The sequence below is a fragment of the Aegilops tauschii genome, chromosome 6 (genome assembly GCF_002575655.3).
Source record: "Aegilops tauschii subsp. strangulata cultivar AL8/78 chromosome 6, Aet v6.0, whole genome shotgun sequence".
NCBI classification, from domain to species: domain Eukaryota; kingdom Viridiplantae; phylum Streptophyta; class Magnoliopsida; order Poales; family Poaceae; genus Aegilops; species Aegilops tauschii.
In genome coordinates this window covers 164765941-164786266 of record NC_053040.3, presented here as the reverse complement: position 1 = coordinate 164786266, position 20326 = coordinate 164765941, and positions in this window count along the sequence as shown.

The following is a 20326-nucleotide window of genomic DNA, read 5'->3' as shown; positions in this document are numbered from 1 at the left end:
TGGCAGGGTCTACTGCTATTCCTTCTCCAGAAATAACATGTCCAAGGAATCCAACTTCCTTCAACCAAAATTCACAATTGCTGAACTTGGCATATAACTGATGTTCTCTGAGCTTCTCAAGTACCAATCGTAAATGCTCCTCATGCCCTTCTTCATCCTTGGAAAAGATTAAAATATCATCAATGAACACCACGACGAACTTATCCAAAAACTCCATAAACACTTTGTTCATCAAGTTCATGAAATAGGCCGGCGCGTTAGTCAGTCCAAATGACATAACGGTATACTCATACAATCCATATCTGGTGGTAAATGCCGTCTTGGGTATATCCTGCTCTCGAATCTTTAACTGATGGTATCCCGATCATAGATCGATCTTGGAAAATACGTTAGCTCCTTGCAAGCGGTCAAACAAATCATTGATCATCGGCAGTGGGTACTTGTTTTTGATGGTCACTTCATTCAATCCTCGGTAATCAACAACCATCCTTAGTGATCCATCTTTCTTCTCTACTAGAAGTACTGGTGATCCCCAAGGTGACGAACTTGGGCGAATAGAGCCTTTATCCAGTAACTCCTTGATCTGCTTCTTAATTTCCTCCAAATCCATTGCGGGCATCCTGTACGGTCTCTTAGATATTGGCCCTGTGCCTGGCAAAAGTTCAATCAAGAACTCAATGTCCCTATCTGGTGGCATGCCTGGCAACTCTTCTGGAAATACATCCGGATAATCCTTCACCACTGGTACTTCCTCCTGTACAACTCCTGATAAGGAATTCACTTGAGTCCTCTTCGGCATATGCCTGGATACATACTTGATCCTTTTTCCTTCCGGGGTGGTAAGCAAAATCGTCTTGCTGGCACAATCGATGTTTCCTCCATACAACGATAGCCAATCCATTCCCAAAATCACATCCAAACCTTGTGATTCCAAAACAATGAGGTCTGTGGGGAAAACATGCCTTTCAATGGCCAACGGTATCTGAAAACATCCTTGGGTGGCCATATACTCTGCTCCTGGCGAGGTTACTAACATGGGGCTTTTGAGAACTTGGGTGGACATCTTAAACTTGTTTACGAATCCCCTTGATATATATGAATGCGATGCACCAGTATCGAAAAGTACAGTTGCAGTAAATGACTTAACCAAAAACTTACCTATTACTGCATCAGGCTGAGCTTCAATCTCCTCCACGCTCACGTGGTTCACATGTCCTTTGTTGAACGGGTTCGGCTTCTTCCCAGAGCTTCCATTTCCATTTCCATTTTGGGCTTCGGGACAATCAGTTGCATAATGTCCCGTCTTCTGGCACTTGAAACAAGTAATGTGACTTAGATCTCTCTTGGTTGGGGTAGAGGGGTTGGTGCGGTTCTGTCTGTTTCCTCCTCCATTCCCATTACCATTCTTGGAGCCATTATGGTTGTGCGAACTACCTCCTCCATGGGTATGCTGAAACTGTCCTCCCGGCTTCGGGGTAAATCGTGGCTTCTGCTGGGCTCCAGAATTATACTTCCCTTGTCCATACTTCCTCTTGCGGTTTTCAATCTGCTGTTGCTTCCCTTCAATCATGAGAGCTCTATCTACCAGCTCCTGGTAGTTGTTGAAAGTTGCTACCATCAACTGCATACTCAGCTCATCATTCAATCCTTCCAGAAACTTCTCCTGCTTGGCAGCATCCGTAGCAACGTCATCTGGTGCATAACGTGCTAACTTACTGAAATCTTCCACATACTGGCCTACGGTGCGTCCTCCTTGGCGTAGGTTGCGAAACTGACGCTTCTTCATAGCCATAGCTCCTGCTGAAACATGAGCTGTACGGAAAGCTTGCTGAAACTGGTCCCATGTGACAGTGTCAATAGGGTGCGTGGCTGTATAATTCTCCCACCATGATGCTGCGGGTCCATCAAGCTGATGTGCGGCAAAACGCACTCTTTCCGCATCTGTGCATCCTGCAGTGGTCAACTCCCTTCCAACTTTGCGGAGCCAATCATCTGCTACAATCGGCTCGGTGCTACTGGAAAACACCGGCGGGTTTAGCCTGAAGAAACGGGCTAAGTGATCAACAGGTGGTGGTGGCGGTGGGTTGTTGTTGTTGTTGTTGCCTTGGTTCTGAACTAACACTTGCATCAAGGCATTCTGTTGCTGAATCAACTGGGTGATCTCTGGCAGGAAAACAAATCCGGTGTCGCGTCTCGGAGGCATCTGATAGGTTTAGAAAAGATGAGATTTAAGAATAGAATGAGGTCTAGAGAGAAAACACTACCCATATGTTCATGAGACAAATTCAATCAATATCACTCAATCAATCCAAACAAGGCAAAACAATCGATCTAACTAGCGTAACAAAGTGCTTGAGCTATACTACTAAATGGGGGAAAAACTACTACTGATATGGTAGTCTACTAAAAATTCTGATCCATTGAAGACTCCATGATGTCTGCTCCAGCTTCATCAATCCATTCGTCTTCACTTGGTTCCGAGTCGGTGTCGTCGATGATGATGTAGTTATCCGGACAAGTGCATTCGTCGACTTCTACTTTTGGCACTGGATTCCCCGCGAATGCTCCAATCTTATTCTCCAGGTCGTCAACTTCCCTACTAGTGCGTTGATTTCCTCCAAATAATCTTCGCGGGTAGCCTTGAGTTCTTCTTGGAGTTCCTTGATCTTCGTGAATGCCTTCTTCAGTTCTTCCTTGTCCGTGCATATCTGATTCTCCTGGCATCGAATATGTTGGTTCTGCTCCTGGATGAAAGCTGCAATTGATCCATCCTTCTTGGTCTTGATCATCTCCCATTGCGCGTCTCGACGTCCACAAATCTGGTAAATTGTATCCTTAAGCTCCTGGTGATAGACTTCTCCAATGCGTCCCATGGCGATGTGTGCGGCCATGCTCTTCCCTAAACTCCAAGTTGGTGCTTCGAAAACCAATCTTATGGGTTCCGTAATTGGCGCAAACGTTCTTCCTGGAATGATAACTTGAATCTTCCAGCTCTCCTCTTCAGGTAATGTAGTGTTGTAGGTTCCGGTAACGCTTGGTATTCCTATGTTCAAGTACTTGGTGACTTCCTTCAAATGTCGTCCAAATGGTGTGTCTTCATCTGGTTGCATGAACTTGCTCCTTGCATTCGCCATTCCTAAAAGAGTAGAAAGTGGAGAGGGGTCAGAAATGAGAAGAGAGAAGTTTTCTAGGGCTTAAGCTTTAGTGGTCGTGTCCTACAGTCAGCGTGTGCTCTGATACCAACTTTGTAGCGACCAGACCTCAAATGGCCTGTGCTGCTGTGCACCGGTGTCATCCCTGGATCAGTAATGCTGACACGCACAGTACAAATGGAGGATTTATAACAGAGTAGCAATCTATTACATCGAATATCTCCGAAGAGATTAAGTATAAACATGGCTTAAGGCCATCTAATAACGATAACAGCGGAAGACTTGGAAGATAAGTGAGTCCATCAACTCCAGCGGCATCAGTGAGTATAAGACCACGACCTAAAGCACCTTACTCGTCGTCTGAAAAGTCTGCAACATGAAACGTTGCAGCCCGAAAATGGGTCAGCACATAGAATATGCTGGCAAAGCAACACATAGAGAGCAATGAACGATGATAATGCTATACTATATGCATATATGGCTGGTGGAAAGGCTCTATGGTTACAGTTTTTGCGAAAAGCCAATTTTATCCTACTGCAAAGGAATAAATTTTATTTAACTATCATGGTGGTTGAAACATTGAGAAGGTACCTCCAACTCAATCCCAATTAAGTATCATCATTAACCCAACAAAATTAATTATAAGTATCACGGTGATGAGATTCAAATGATAATCCAGATACTAGATACTCAAGTTGTCCTTAACCGGGGACACGGCTAATCATGATCAGTTTGTACACTCTGCAGAGGTTTGCGCACTTTTCCCCACAAGACTCGATCGCCTCCGCTTGATTCTCGCACTGCATGATGTTTGAGAAACGGATGACCGAGACACGGTCTTTCAGAAACAATCACTCTCTACTCTGGATGGACCGGTACACCTACTTTCCCCTACATCTGCTAGTCCACCTCTTCAAGAGATCCTGTAACCTACTCAGCTATGCTAGAGCCCATAATAGCTTGTGGCTGCACACGGAAGTTTCTAGCATGAATAATCTTATGATCCCTTTGAGCCTGGGTGGCGGACCTTATACATACAGACAACACTGGGTTCTCCAGGTGCCTCAATCCACCCAGATGTGAGTTTTAGTTGCCACCTTCAGTTTGAACCATTATTAAACATCTCACATCTGTCATGAATATCACTCAAACCGAATCCACGTCTACGAGCATAGCATGGCAATATAACAGCAACGTAGAAGTAACTCCCAAGGGTTTGATAAATAAAACAGGAAATAGGTACTACCTCAACTACTTCCCAAAACCCACGGTTTAATTAGATCCTAATAATGCAATGTGTTTGAGGAAAACAGATCTAATGCAATAAAACTGGGTATGAACGGGGTATGATCAAAGTGTTACTTGCCTTGCTGATGATCCGCAAAACCTAGCGAGTCGAAGTAACAAGCGGCACACTCCAGGTACTCTATTGCAAACAAACAAGCATACAATCAGTACTCATCTAATGCACAGGTAAAACTCGAATGAAAGATCCAACCAGAAAGTTCAACTTAAGAACTCCGGTTTGCAAAAAGAATCAACTCGAAAGAAGCAACGAAAGTCAAACGGCGAAAGAAAGAAACTTCGTTTGCTAATCTGGATCTAGGTCAAAATTTTACTGTAGCAAAAACTTGTTTGAGTAGGTTAAACGGAAAGAGAATTTCGAGACGAAACTCTAGGCGCTTGAATCGCCTGATTCCGATAAACGAGCGAGAAGTTAAACAGATTCGAAAATTCGATCAGAAATCGAATCTGAGAAAATAACGAGAAAATCCGACAAAAAAGAAAAACGGACGTTCGTTAACAGAGAAAAACCGACGAACGCGTTCGTTAAAACGAACCGTTCGGGGAACGCTCGTGAAATAAGAAAACCGAAAAAAAACTGATCTAGGGTTTTTTTTAAACAAAAGGTTTTTTTTACAGAAAACCGGTCAACAACGAAGCGGCCGGCGGCAGTACCTCGGCGGCGGCTCGGCGAGGGGCTCCGGCGGCGAGGGGTGCGGGCTCGGGGGGGGTGCTCCGGCGGCGGCGGCGAGGCAAAAAGGCGGCGGCGGCGGGGCTAGATGCGGGCGGCGGCGGCGAGGCAAAAAGGTTTAGTCAACAGGTCTGTTACCTTCAGTACGGTATGTATTTTGCAAATTTCTACGTCTACAATGCTCTGCATGGAGCTACTCTAGCTAATTGCTCCCAGTTTCAATATGTATCCAGATCGAGACTCAGAGTCATCCGGATTGGTGTCAAATCTTGCATCGACGTAACTCTTTATGACAAACTCTTTATCACCTCCATAATCGAGAAATATTTCCTTAGTCCTCTTTAGGTACCTAAGGATAATATTGACCGTTGTCCAGTGATCTACTCCTGGATCACTATTGTACCCCCTTACCAAACTCATGGCAAGGCACACAACAGGTCTGGTACACAGCATGGCATACTTTATAGAACCTATGATTGAGGCATAGGGTATGACTTTCGTTCTCTATATATATATTCTGCCGTGGTCGGGTTTTGAGTCTTACCCAACTTCACACCTTGTAACACAAGCAAGAACCCTTTCTTTGACTGATCCATTTTGAATTTCTTCAAAACTTTATCAAGGTATGTGCTTTGTGAAAGTCCTATCAAGTGTCTTAATCTATCTCTATAGATTTTGATGCCCAATATATAAGCAGCTTCACCGAGGTCTTTCTTTGAAAAATTCTTATTCAAGTATCCTTTTATGCTATCCAGAAATTCTATATCATTTCCGATCAATAATATGCCATCCACATATAATATCAGAAATGTTATAGAGCTCCCACTCACTTTCTTGTAAATACAGGCTTCACCATAAGTCTGTATAAAACCATATGCTTTGATCACCTCATCAAAGCGTATATTCCAACTCCGAGATGCTTGCACCAATCCATAGATGGATCGCTGGAGTTTGCACACTTTGTTAGAACCTTTAGGATCAAAAAAACCTTCTGGTTGCAGCATATACAACTCTTCTTTAAGAAATCCATTGAGGAATGCAATTTTGACGTCCATTTGCCAGATTTCACAATCATAAAATGCGGCAGTTGCTAACATGATTCGGACGGACTTATGCATCTCTACGGGTGAGAAGGTCTCATCGTAGTCAACCCCTTGAACTTGTCGAAAACCTTTTGCGACAAGTCGAGCTTTGTAGATAGCAACATTACCATCAGCGTCCGTCTTCTTCTTGAAGATCCATTTATTCTCTATGGCTTGCTGATCATCGGGCAAGTCCACCAAAGTCCACACTTTGTTCTCATACATGGATCCTATCTCATATTTCATGGCGTCAAGCCATTTGTCGGAATGTGGGCTCATTATAGCTTCTTCATAATTCGTTGGTTCTCCATGGTCTAGTAACATGACTTCCAGGACAGGATTACCGTACCACTCTAGTGCGGAACATGATCTAAAGTTTCATGATCATCATCATTAACTTCCTCTCTAGTTGGTGTAGGCATCACGGAAACGGATTTTTCTGATGTGCTACTTTCCAAACTGAGAGAAGGTACAATTACCTCATCAAGTTCTACTTTCCTCCCACTCACTTCTTTCGAGAGAAACTCCTTCTCTAGAAAGGTTCCATTCTTGGCAACAAAGATCTTGCGTTCAGATCTGTAGTAGAAGGTGTACTCAATTGTTTCTTTAGGGTATCATATGAAGACGCACTTCTCCGATTTGGGTTCAAGCTTATCAGGCTGAAGCCTTTTGACATAAGTGTCGCAACCCCAAACTTAAAGAAACGACAGCTTAGGTTTCTTGCCAAACCATAGTTCATACGGTGTCGTCTCAACGGATTTAGATGGTGCCCTATTTAATGTGAATGCAGCTGTCTCTAATGCATAACCCCAAAACGATAGTGGTAAATCGGTAAGAGACATCATACAATGCACCATGTCCAATAAAGTACAGTTACGACCTTCAGACACACCATTACGTTGTGGTGTTCTAGGTGGCGTGAGTTGTGAAACAACTCCACGTTGTTTTGAATGAAGGCCAAACTCGTAACTCAAATATTCGCTTCCGCGATCAGATCATAGAAACTTTATTTTCTTGTTACGATGATACTTCACTCTGAAATTCTTTGAACTTTTCAAATGTTTCAGACTTGTGTTTCATCAAGTAGATATACCCATACCTACTCAAATCATCTATGAAGGTCGGAAAATAATGATACCCGCCGGGTGCTTAAACACTCATCGGACCTCATACATCAGTATGTATTATTTCCAATAAGTCATTAGCTCGCTCCATTGTTCCGAAGAACGGAGTTTTAGTCATCTTGCCCAGATCAAATGATTCATAATCAAGTGATTCCAAAAGTCCACCCGTATAGAGTTTCTTCATGCGTTTTACACCAATATGACCTAAACGGCAGTGCCACAAGTATGTTGCACTATCATTATTAACTTTGCATCTTTTGGCATCAATATTATGAATATGTGTATCACTACGATCGAGATTCAATAAACCATTCACGGGTGTATGACCATAGAAGGTTTTATTCATTTAAACAGAACAACAACTAGTCTCTGACTTAAATGAATAACCGTATTCCAATAAACATGATCTAATCATATTCATGCTCAACGCAAACACCAAATAACATTTATTTAGGTTCAACACTAATCCCGAAGGAAGAGGGAGTGTGAGATAGTGATCGTATCAACCTTGGAATCACTTACAACACACATCGTCACCTCGCCCTTAACTAGTCTGTGTTTATTCTGCAACTCCTGCTTCGAGTTACTAATCTTAGCAACTGAACCGGTATCAAATACCCAGGGATTACTACGAACACTAGTAAAGTACACATCAATAACATGTATATCAAATATATCTTCATTCACTTTGCCATCCTTCTTATCAGCCAAGTATTTGGGGCAGTTCCACTTCCAGTGACCATTTCCTTTGCAGTAGAAGCACTCAGTTTTAGGCTTGGGTCCAGTTTTGGGCTTCTTCACGGGAGTGGCAACTTCCTTGCCATTCTTCTTGAAGTTCCCTTTCTTTCCCTTGCCCTTTTTCCTGAAACTAGAGGTCTTGTTTAACCATCAACATTTGATGTTCTTTCTTGATTTCTACCTTCGCCGATTTCAGCATCGCGAAGAGCTCGGGAATCGTTTTCGTCATCCCTTGCATATTATATTTCATCACGAAGTTCTAGTAGCTTGGTGATACGTCTCCAACGTATCTATAATTTTTTATTGTTCCATGCTATTATATTATCTGTTTTGGATGTTTAATGGGCTTTATTATGCACTTTTATATTATTTTTGGGACTAACCTACTAACCGGAGGCCCAGTGCAAATTGCTGTTTTTTTGCCTATTTCAGTGTTCCGCAGAAAAGGAATATCAAACGGAGTCCAAACGGAATGAAACCTTCGCGAGGATCGTTTTTGGAACAAACGCAATCCAGGAGACTTGGAGTGGACGTCAAGGAAGCAACGAGGCAGCCACGAGGTAGGAGGGCGCGCCCAGGGGGGTAGGCGCGCCCCCCACCCTCGTGGGCCCCTCGTGGCTCCATCGACCTACTTCCTTCGCCTATATATACTCTTATACCCTGAAAACATCCAGGAGCACCACGAAACCCTATTTCCACCGCCGCAACCTTCTGTACCCGTGAGATCCCATCTTGGGGCCTTTTCTGGCGCTCCGCCGAAGGCGGAATCGATCACGGAGGGCATCTACATCAACACCATAGCCTCTCCGATGATGTGTGAGTAGTTTACCACAGACCTTCAGGTCCATAGTTATTAGCTAGATGGCTTCTTCTCTCTCTTTGGATCTCAATACAAAGTTCTCCTCGATTCTCTTGGAGATCTATTTGATGTAATACTTTTTGCGGTGTGTTTGTCGAGATCTGATGAATTGTGGGTTTATGATCAAGATTATCTATGAACAATATTTGATTCTTCTCTGAATTCTTATATGCATGATTTAATATCTTTGCAAGTCTCTTCGAATTATCAGTTTGGTTTGGCCTACTAGATTGATCTTTCTTGCAATGGGAGAAGTGCTTAGCTTTGGGTTCAATCTTGCGGTGTCCTTTCCCAGTGACAGCAGGGGCAGCAAGGCACGTATTGTATTGTTGCCATCGAGGATAAAAAGATGGGGTTTATATCATATTGCTTGAGTTTATCCCTCTACATCATGTCATCTTGCTTAATGCATTACTCTATTCTTATGAACTTAATACTCTAGATGCATGCTGGATAGCGGTCGATGTGTGGAGTAATAGTAGTAGATGCAGAATCATTCCGGTCTACTTGTCACGGACGTGATGCCTATATACATGATCATGCCTAGATATTCTCATAACTATGCGCTTTTCTATCAATTGCTCGACAGTAATTTGTTCACCCATCGTAGAATTTGCTATCTTGAGAGAAGCCACTAGTGAAACCTATGGCCCCCGGGTCTATTTTCCATCATATAAGTTTCCGATCTATTTTATTTTGCAATCTTTACTTTTCAATCTATACAACAAAAATACCAAAAATATTTACCTTATTATCTTTATCTGATCTCACTTTTGCAAGTGGCCGTGAAGGGATTGACAACCCCTTTATCGCGTTGGTTGCAAGGTTCTTATTTGTTTGTGCAGGTACGAGGGATTTGCATTTAGTCTCCTACTGGATTGATACCTTGGTTCTCAAAAACTGAGGGAAATACTTACGCTACTTTGCTGCATCACCCTTTCCTCTTCAAGGGAAAACCAACGCATGCTCAAGAGGTAGCACTTGGTGACAGTGAGTAGAGAACTCTGTTGATCTTTATCTTATCTGGAAGATTAACTCCCACTTGATTCAAGCGATTGTAGTACCCAGACATTCTGAGCACATGCTCACTGGCTGAGCTATTCTCCTCCATCTTGTAGGCAAAGTACTTGTCAGAGGTCTCATGCCTCCCGACACGGGCATGAGTCTGAAATACCAATTTCAGCTCTTGGAACATCTCATATGCGCTGTGGCGTTCAAAATGTTTTTGAAGTCCCGGTTCTAAGCCGTAAAGCATGGCGCACTAAATAATTAATTAGTCATCATATCGAGCTTGTCAAGCGTTCATAACATCTGCATCTGCTCCTGCAATAGGTCTGTCACCTAGCGATGCATCAAGGACATAATTCTTCTGTGGAGCAATGAGGATAATCCTCAGATCACGGACCTAGTCCGCGTTATTGCTACTATCATCTTTCAACTTATTTTTCTCTAGGAACATATCAAAAATAGGGAAGCTATATTGCGAGCTACTGATCTACAATATAGATATGCAAAAACTATTAAGACAAAGTTCATGATAAATTTAAGTTCAATTAATCAAATTACTAATGAACTCCCACTTAAATTAACATCCCTCAAGTTATTTAAGTGAAACATGATCCAAATCAACTAACCCATGTCCGATCATCACGTGAGATGGGGTAGTCATCAATGGTGAACATATCTACTATATGACTCATGTTCAACCTTTCGGTCTCCAGTGTTCCGAGGCCATGTCTGTACATGCTAGGCTCAAGTTCAACCCAAGTATTCCGTGTGTGTAAATCTGGCTTACACCCGTTGTATGTGAACGGAGAGTCTATCACACCCGATCATCACCTGGTGCTTCAAAACTACGAACTTTGGAAACGGTGCATACTCAGGGAGAACACTTTTATCTTGAAATTAAGTGAAGGGATCATCTTATAATGCTACCACCGTTCAAAGCAAAATAAGATGCATAAAGGATAAACATCACATGCAATCAAAATATGTGACATGATATGGCCATCATCATCTTGTGCTTTTGATCTCCATCTCCAAAGCATCGTCATGGTCTCCATCGTCACCGGCTCGACACCTTGGTCTCCATCATTGCGTCGAGGTCGTCTCGCCAACTATTGCTTCTACAACTATCGCTAACGCATAGTGATAAAGTAAAGCAATTACATGGCGTTTGTATTTCATACAATAAAGAGACAACCATAAGGCTCCTGCCGGTTGCCGGTAAATTACAAAACATGATCATCTCATACAATAACGTATATCACATCATGTCTTGACCATATCACATCACAACATGCCCTGCAAAAACAAGTTAGACGTCCTCTACTTTGTTGTTGCAAGTTTTACGTGGCTGCTACGGGATTCTAGCAAGAACCGTTCTTACCTACGCAGAAACCATAACGGTGTTTCATCAAGTTTTCTGTTTTAACCTTCTTCAAGGACCGTTCGTAGTCAAATTCGATTCAACTAAAGTAGGAGAAACAGACACCCGCCAGCCACCTTTATGCAAAACTAGTTGCATGTCTGTCGGTGGAACCGGTCTCATGTGCATGGACATGTAAGGTCGGTCCGTGCTGCTTCATCCCACAATACCGCCAAATCAAAATAAGACGATGGTGGTAAGCAGTATGACTATCACCGCCCACAACTCTTTGTGTTCTACTCGTGCATATCATCTACGCATAAACCTGGCTCGGATGCCACTGTTGCGGAACGTTGCATGAAAACAAAAAAAATTCCTACGCCCACGCAAGATCTGTCAAGGAGATGCATAGCAACGAGAGGGGAGAGTGTGTCTACGTACCCTCGTAGACCGTAAGCGGAAGTGTTTCACAACGCGGTTGATGTAGTCGAACTTTCTTCGCGCTTCAACCGATCGAGTACCGAACGCACGACACATCCGCGTTCTGCACACGTTCAGCTCAGTGACGTCCCTCGCCTTCTTGATCCAGCAAGACGTTGAGGTAGTAGATGAGTTCCGTCAGCACGATGGCATGGTGATGGTGACGATGAAGTGATCTCCGCAGGGATTCGCCTAAGCACTATGAAAATATGACCTGGGATGTAAACGATGGAGGGGGGCGCCGCACACGGCTAACAATGATCTGGGGTGTGCTAGGCTCGCCCCCTCCCATATATATATATATATATATATATATATATATATAGGTGGGAGGGGGAGGGGAGAGGCCAGGGCGTGCCCTAGGGCTGGCTGCCGGCCCCCTAGGGGCCCTGCCTTGCTCTGCGCCCCCCTGCTATGTTTTTCGAAGGGGGAAGGAAAGAGGGGGGAGGGAAGGAAGTGGGAATCCTAATCCACACTTTCCTTTCCCTTCTCCCCTTTCCTTATCCTCCTTAGGCCGGCCCATATGGGGGGCGCACCAGCCCTTTGTGGCTGGTGCATTTCCCCTCTTGGCCCATAAGGCCCATATCTTTTGTCGGGGGTGCCCGGAACCCCTTCCTGTGACCCGATAAGTACCCGGTACCCCCGAAACACTTCCGGTGTCCGAATACCATGGTCCTATATATCAATCTTTACCTCTCAACCATTTCGATACTCCTCATCATGTCTGTGATCTCACCCGGGACTCCGAACAACATTCGGTCACCAAATCACATAACTCATATAATATTATATTGTCATCGAACGTTAAGCGTGCGGACCCTACGGGTTCGAGAACTATGTAGACATGACTGAGACACCTCTCCGGTCAATAACCAATAGCGAAACCTGGATTCCCATATTGGCTCCTACATATTCTACAAAGATCTTTATCGGTTGAACCGTTATGACAACATACGTAATTCCCTTTGTCCATCGATATGTTACTTGCCCGAGATTCGATCGTTGGTATCTTCATACCTAGTTCAATCTCGTTACCGAAAAGTCTCTTTACTCGTTCTGTAATACATCACCTCGTGACTAACTCCTTAGTCATTTGCTTGCAAGCTTATGATGTGTATTACCGAGAGGGCCTAGAGATACCGCTCCGATACTCGGAGTGACAAATCCTAATCTCGATCTATGCCAACTCAACAAACACCTTCGGAGATACCTGTAGAGCATCTTTATGATCACCCAGTTACGTTGTGACGTTTGATAGCACACAAGGCATTCCTCTGGTATCCGGGAGTTGCATAATTTCATAGCCGGAGGAATATGTATTTGACATGAAGAAAGCAATAGCAATAAACTGAACGATCATTATGCTAAGCTAACGGGTGGGTCTTGTCCATCACATCATTCTCCTAATGATGTGATCCCGTTATCAAATGACAACACATGTCCATGGTTAGGAAACCTTAACCATCTTTGATCAACGAGCTATTCTAGTAGAGGCTTACTAGGGACACGGCATTTGTTTATGTATTCACACATGTATTTAAGTTTCCGATCAATACAATTCTAGCATGAATAATAAACCTTTATCATGAATAAGGAAATATAAAATAACAACTTTATTATTGCCTCTAGGGCATATTTCCTTCACTGCGGTCACGGGGGTTGCTGCGGACGTAATGAGTGCATGGTGGGGGCGGGTACGAGGACGAAGTCGTAGTGTGATAACCCACAAGTATAGGGAATCGCAGCAGTTTTTGAGGGTAGAGTATTCAACCCAAATTTATTGATTCGACACAAGGGGAGCCAAAGAATATTTGCAAGTATTGGCAGTTGAGTTGTCAATTCAATCACACCTGAAGACTAAATATCTACAGCCAGTGATCTGTAGCACATTAGTATGGTAATTTGATAGTGATAGCGGCGATAGTACGACAATAGTAACGGTAACAGCAGTAGCAGTAGTTTTATAGCAGTTGTAACAGTAGCAACAATAGCAACAGTAGTAATAGTAACTTAGCAAGAAACAATATGTGAAAAGCTCGTAGGCATTGGATCGGTGATTTCTTTGGATGACATTCATCATGTAACAGTCATAACCTAGGGCGACACGGAACTAGCTCCAATTCATCAATATAATGTAGGCATGTATTCCGTATATAGTCATACGTGCTTATGGAAAAGAACTTGCATGACATCTTTTGTCCTACCCTCCCGTGGCAGCGGGGTCCATAAGGAAACTAAGGGATATTAAGGCCTCCTTTTAATAGAGAACCGGAACAAAGCATTAACACATAGTGAATACATGAACTCCTCAAACTACGATAATCATCGGAAAGAATCCCAATTATTGTCACCTTGGGGTATGTGGATCATAACACGTAGCAGGCACATATAACTTGCATGGTAGGATCAAGAACACAAATATATTCATGAAAACATAAAGGGTACAGATCTGAAATCATGGCACTCGAGCCCTAGTGACAAGCATTAAGCATAGCAAAGTCATAGCAACATCAATCTCAGAACATAGGGGGTACTAGGGATCAAGCCCTAACAAAACTAACTCAATTACATGATAAATCTCATCCAACCCATCACCGTCCAGCAAGCCTACGAAGGAATTAATCACTCCCGGCGGTAAGCATCATGAAATTGGTGATGAAGGATGGTTGTTGATGACAAAGATGGAAGATCCCCCTCTTCGGAGCTTCGAACGGACTCCAAATCTGGCTTCCCGATGAAGAACAGGAGGTGGCGGCGGCTCTGTATCGTAAAACACGATGAAACTTCATCTCTGATTTTTTTTCTCGGAAAATAGGAATTTATAGTGCTAAAATTAGGGTCAGCAGAGCCACGTGGGCCCACAGGCCACCAGGGCGTGCCCTGGTGCCTTTTGGGCACAGGGTGCCCCCCTCCAGTAGGTCTTTGCTCTAGTATTTTTTATATTCCATAAAAAATCTCCAAATAGTTTCGTCCAATTCCGAGAACTTTTATTTCTACACAAAACAACATCATGGTAGTTCTGCTGAAAACAGCGTCAATCCGAGTTAGTTTCATTCAAATCATGCAAATTAGAGTCCAAAACAAGAGCAAAAGAGTTCGGAAAAGTAGATATGACGGAGACGTATCACAACGACAACACTCAACAACAAAATTCGACTGTGATTGACGAGGGGTGGCGATGGTCGGATGGCGAGAAAAGTTTCAGTTGGGCAGTTGGGGCACGACATTATTTTGGCTTTCCGGCAGCGGTTACAGGTGCTGCAAATTCACATCACATGTAGCTCAATTTTGCGGCAGTACAATTTTGTTTTAGGCACCAAATAAAGATTAGGGCATTTGTGGGGCTTGTGTTTTGGCCCAAAGTGTATTGGCCATGTGTGGCACTGGTCCACCCCATAAAATTCAGCTCCGCTCTAAAAACGCAAGCCAAATGGGTTGCTCCACGATGTCTGACTCCATAAAAAACTCAAATCTGGGCAAAACTCCCTATTTTTTTAAAACTCTTCGGGTTGCTCCAGAAACTCCATTAGACCATTATGAAGAGTCCTCATGGTGTTGTGGAAAAATTATCCACCAATATCATAGGTAAATGAGTACCCCTTCGGTTTCTCCTGACGTCACGCAGTCTTGTCCTCATCCAGACGCACGAATAGACAGCCGCCCCACATTCCTAGTGTCGCCGCCATGAAATCCCGTGAACGACACCGGTGGGGTGACCACCGACATGGATAGATTCCTGAGACTACCCATAGTGGGGAGTAATTTAGACTAGTAACATGCATATGTTACTAGTCTTTGTTACTACCTTTATAGTGGGGAGTAAGATACGTATGGTGTCATACAATATTTTATTTATTAGGTTATAAACTCATCTTGTCTTGGTATATGTGATGTAGCTATGTTACTCAATTCATCTATCTCCTCATCAAATCATTGCCACATAAGCAAATTTGCTGAGTTGAACCATATATTAATGCTGAAGTTACTCCCACTATAGACAGGAGGCACGGCCGAGTGAGGAGGGTCATGGCCAACCACGCTCGGACGTTCGGAGGGCCGAACTGCAGTTTGGTTGCGCTCTGGACCTACAGACGTTCGTCTGCTATGTAGGGACGAATATTCAAACAGTTGAGCAATGAAATTCTTTTAACCTCGAAAAAAAGGCAGCTCCAACTAGCAGCACATCCCCAAAAATCAAGGGTATGATAGACTTTTCGCAAAATAATTCATTCTTGCAAGAGCATTCATTCTTTAAGCAGAGCGAGCTCAAACCTAAACACGATCAACTGCTCTATGAGGGAGCCCCAAATCATGGGTGAAACTACTCGAAAGTGGATTTGATGAAGCGACGCTAAATTTTAAAGAGGAAAGCAGTTCTAAACAAGCCTTAAATGACCGGTTTTGGGTCGATGCCTTATAGCATTTCTAGCAGAGCCCTTATATCGCAGACCCTTAAAGTCATTATAAGGGGCGAGAAAAACATGTTTTAAGGGCCGATTTTAGCTGCAGCCGAACAGATCCCATATAATCAACCCGTAAAAAAAGAATATTCTCTTAATATACCGAACAGACCCACTGCTAGCCCACTTTTTTTGTGGTCGTCCTCTTCCTCACGCCAATTTGAAAATAAGCATATACCGTAAGCCAGGGCGGCCGCCGGCGGACGAGGAAGACGCGGGGCCGGACTCCTCCGTTTGCCGAGCTAGCTAGATGCGCATCGATTCAACTAGACCTAGCTAGCTCCGTTCGAATCGATTCAGCTAGCTAGCTAGCTCCTCCATCGGGAGAGACGCAGGCAGACGGCCGGCGGGCACGGCGGCCGAGGCTGGCGGCCGGCGGTCAGGGACGGGCGGACGGGAGCGAGCCATGAAAGTTCCGATGGCAGTTGGACTCCCGCCAACAGTCTTTCGCGTATACAGTGCACCCTCAAGTTGCCTCTGAAATCTTTATTTTCACGGGTTTAGTGTGGATGTTTTTCGGGCCCTTAAATTTTTTTACGGATCGGAGTTCTTTATGGGTTCTATTCGGGTCTTTTTTTCGTCTAAAACTATAAACCAGCGGTTATTTTATAGTTTCGTGCATTTTAAAGGGTCTATTAGAGGTGCTCTTAGTTTGGGGCATTGAGATGCTCCAAGTCGGTTAAAGCTGTCTGAAAGGAGAAAAGTATGGCAGCTCGTATTCAGCGCAGCCGGCGAACAACCATGCCCATGACCGTGAGGCCACGTTCCCCCTTGAGCAGACGTGCACTGCCACCCGATGCCGAGTCCAAGGATGGCGATGCCTCGGCTTGGCTTGTTGTTTAATCGTGAGTGGTGCGTGCGTACATCGTCTGGAACGACCCGGGCGTGTCCGTATTAGCTGAACCACGGAGATGAGATTTACCGGTGAAGTGACGATCGAGAGCTGGTGGCCAGCTAGCCAAGACACATGGCCCAAGCAATGTCCGCCTCTTCCAGTCCAGGAGGATGAGAAGGCGCTCACGCTATTTCTTCTTCCTCCGACCCAATCGTCGTCTCTGTCTGTCCTTTCTACCGACGTTCTTGCCCTCACGCACGCTTGCCATGCTAAGAGCTGTAGGATGAGGAGAGCCACCGCGCCTGCCTACGAGGGTAACGCGACGGCGACCGAGGTTACTTGACAAGACGCGTCATTTCCCCTGTTTACAGTGTTGCGTCAAAACTGCTGCGATTCCTTGTGAAACTGCAGCTTGATCAATTGGTGGTTCGTGCAGTTACGGAGGACTGTTGATGTGCGCATGCGATTGCAACTCTGGTTTGCTGTTTTTTTTTTCTTCGCTCTGTTTTTTTTGGGCCTCCGCTCTGGTTTTGTGAAGTCTCCTGCAGTTGGGCCGGCGTGGACTTGAAAATCGCTTTGACGTTGGGGATTCGGCTCATCCATCCGTCCATCATTCGGCCGTTCCGGGGCCGCATCACACGTCTCGGCAGGCGCGCTACCGACGAACAAGGCTGGTTAGGTGCAACGGCGCAACGTCGTCCGTCCGTTCCATCATTGCCGGCGCACGGCGTCGCCATCATGATCGATCGCGCGACGTCGCCGGCGCCACCACCACTTATGATGACCGATCGACGTTGCGTAATCTGGACACGACATGGGGGAAAGCACCAGCCCGCGCCGGCCGGAATTATTGCCCGCACGAGCGGAGCTTGCTTCCCATGGTCTGGTCGTTGGGCGCCGCGCCCTTCCGTCTCAACGAAGAGCCGCTCCGCCTGGCTTGGTCCGGTCCGGTCCGGTCCAGAAGCAGCCAGAGCACGCGTGCTCCACTCCGTCCACCAACAGCAACAGGCCGGCCGGGTCTTTCTCGCCGCACGCGACGTGTAGTTTTACCTTTTTTTTTTGCGCATAAACGTGTAGTTTTACCTCTCCATCGATCTTTCGTCGGCACCATGAGACGATAAAAATTACTGTAGGCTTCACCGGCCTGGCCACGCCGGGTTAATTCCATTTAATAACCCCGTGCGGAAAGCCATGGAACGCGGCGAGCTGTCAGCGGAGGCGTCCCCATCTCCTCCTCCTCGTGTACGCATCTCAGCAGGATCCATACGCGCGCGGGTTACGAGGCCCACGGGGGGCAGCGGCACATGGCACGCCATCACTCTCGCCCCGCTCCATCAGCCGCGCCCCGCGCCGGTGCTGGGCCTCCTGCTTTTGTTTAGCCACGGCCTAGACCAGCGGTAGTCGATCGCAGGCACGCCACCGCTCTGTCTGCTACGTTCGCAGCGAGCAGATGCTATCAGATATCGGGCAGGCGGGACGGCAGCAGCCTGGGTGGGGTGGGGTGGGGTGCGGTGGATTCTTTACTTGTTCACGGCGGTTGCCCGGTGCCGGTGGGCGGTGGTTGGGCTGGGCGGGTTGGTTAACCCACCGGACGACGCCTCCCCCTCCCCTGGTTGGACGAATCAGGGCGGGAAAAGCAGGGGCAAAGGCGTACGCATCCGCCTTTGAACGCAACGCGCTCGCGTCGCGGGTAGGGCCAAGAGAAGCAAAAACGAGCGAGCAAAAGGGAGAGCGAAATGAAAATAATAATAAGCAAAGCTGTCGGAGTCTGAGATCTGCGTCCAAGAAACTCTCCAATAACTAGGGTTCAAACTCTGTGGGACTTTGCTTGGCAACCTATGACCTGACGACGACTACGACGAGATCACGACGAGCACGCTCACTCACGCCGAACATGACGGGGACACACGAGCTACCCAGATTTGGGTCACCGTGCGGTATAATATCCTATTCCTGCTTGTCTGGGATTGCTGTGTAAAGGAGCGCTTGGAGCTCGAGGTACACATATGAGCGTAAAAGGGTGGCCACAGGGCGGCAATTTAAAAAGGGACAGATGCACAGACTTATCCTGATTAAAGGTGGTCTTCGCCTGCTAAAGTTGCCATCCTGACGCGCTAATGGGATCGACGATGACCTCCGCCCTGGCGCATCGATCCGTCCTGATCTCCTTACACCAAAGCGAAAGGCTTTGGGACTTGCTTTGGGGGAGGCAGATGCTCCTGCTCCCTTATCACCAGAATGGAAATTGGTCTTGGTCATGCCCTGTCATCCTTATCCTGACAGCAGGACGTCATCCACGTGATGGATTCGGAGCCCTGCAGTTGGCGTCGTACGACCTGCTTCGTGAGGCGGCTTCGTGAGGGGGGGAGGGGGGCTCGCGAGGCAACCTGATACTTGACGGCCTTGGTGGAGTTCAGCTTGGTGGCAAGGGGCCTCCTGAGGCTAGCCCCTCGCGAGGCGGCTTCCTCTAGAGCGACCGAGGTAGGGCCATCCCTCGTGGGTCGGCCCAAGTGTCGCCTCCTGGGCCGGAGGCACACGGGTCGTGGTACCTTGGTTTCCACTTGGCCGACGGTAGCCCCCGGGCCCGCGGCGCGCATGTTTCGCCCGTTAGGAATGAAACAACGCGGGGCACATCGAGCTGTCGGGCCCAGAGGTGACGCGTGGCGGCTTTTTCGAGGCGGGACGCCTCACTTCCCCACGACGCCTCGGTAACCGCCGTCTTGGCGATAAAGCCTGCCCGTGCAGGGTGCGGGCACATCATTGCTTCTCCTTTCCATCTCGCCCTCCGTCTTGCGTGCAAGCGGCTCCCCTGTTTCTTCTTCCTCCAACTTTCAATCTCTTCCCGCCGCCATGGCCCCTCACAAGAAAGGGAAGGGGAAAGCGACCGAGCCGGGGCCGTCGGTCCCGCCAGGGCCCGGGCCCGCGCTACTGAAGTCTGTGATCCTGAACGAGGAGGGCTTGGACAAGGTGCGGCCAATGATGGCCGGCGCCCGCAACGAGAACGGGGCAACGAAGATTTGGCCGCTGTCGCGCCCCGCTGCCCGTGGGGGGCACGACCTTCCTGTTCTTCCTCCACTCCGTCTTTGTAGGGTTGCTGCCGCCATTCTCTGACTTTTTCAATGTCGTACTCAGCCAGTATCAAATCCACGCACTTCATCTACATCCGAACTCCGTTCTCCTCCTCTCCGTCTTCGCCTACCTCTGCGAGGCCTTCCTAGGGGTGATGCCCTCAGTGGCCTCCTACGGAAGTTCT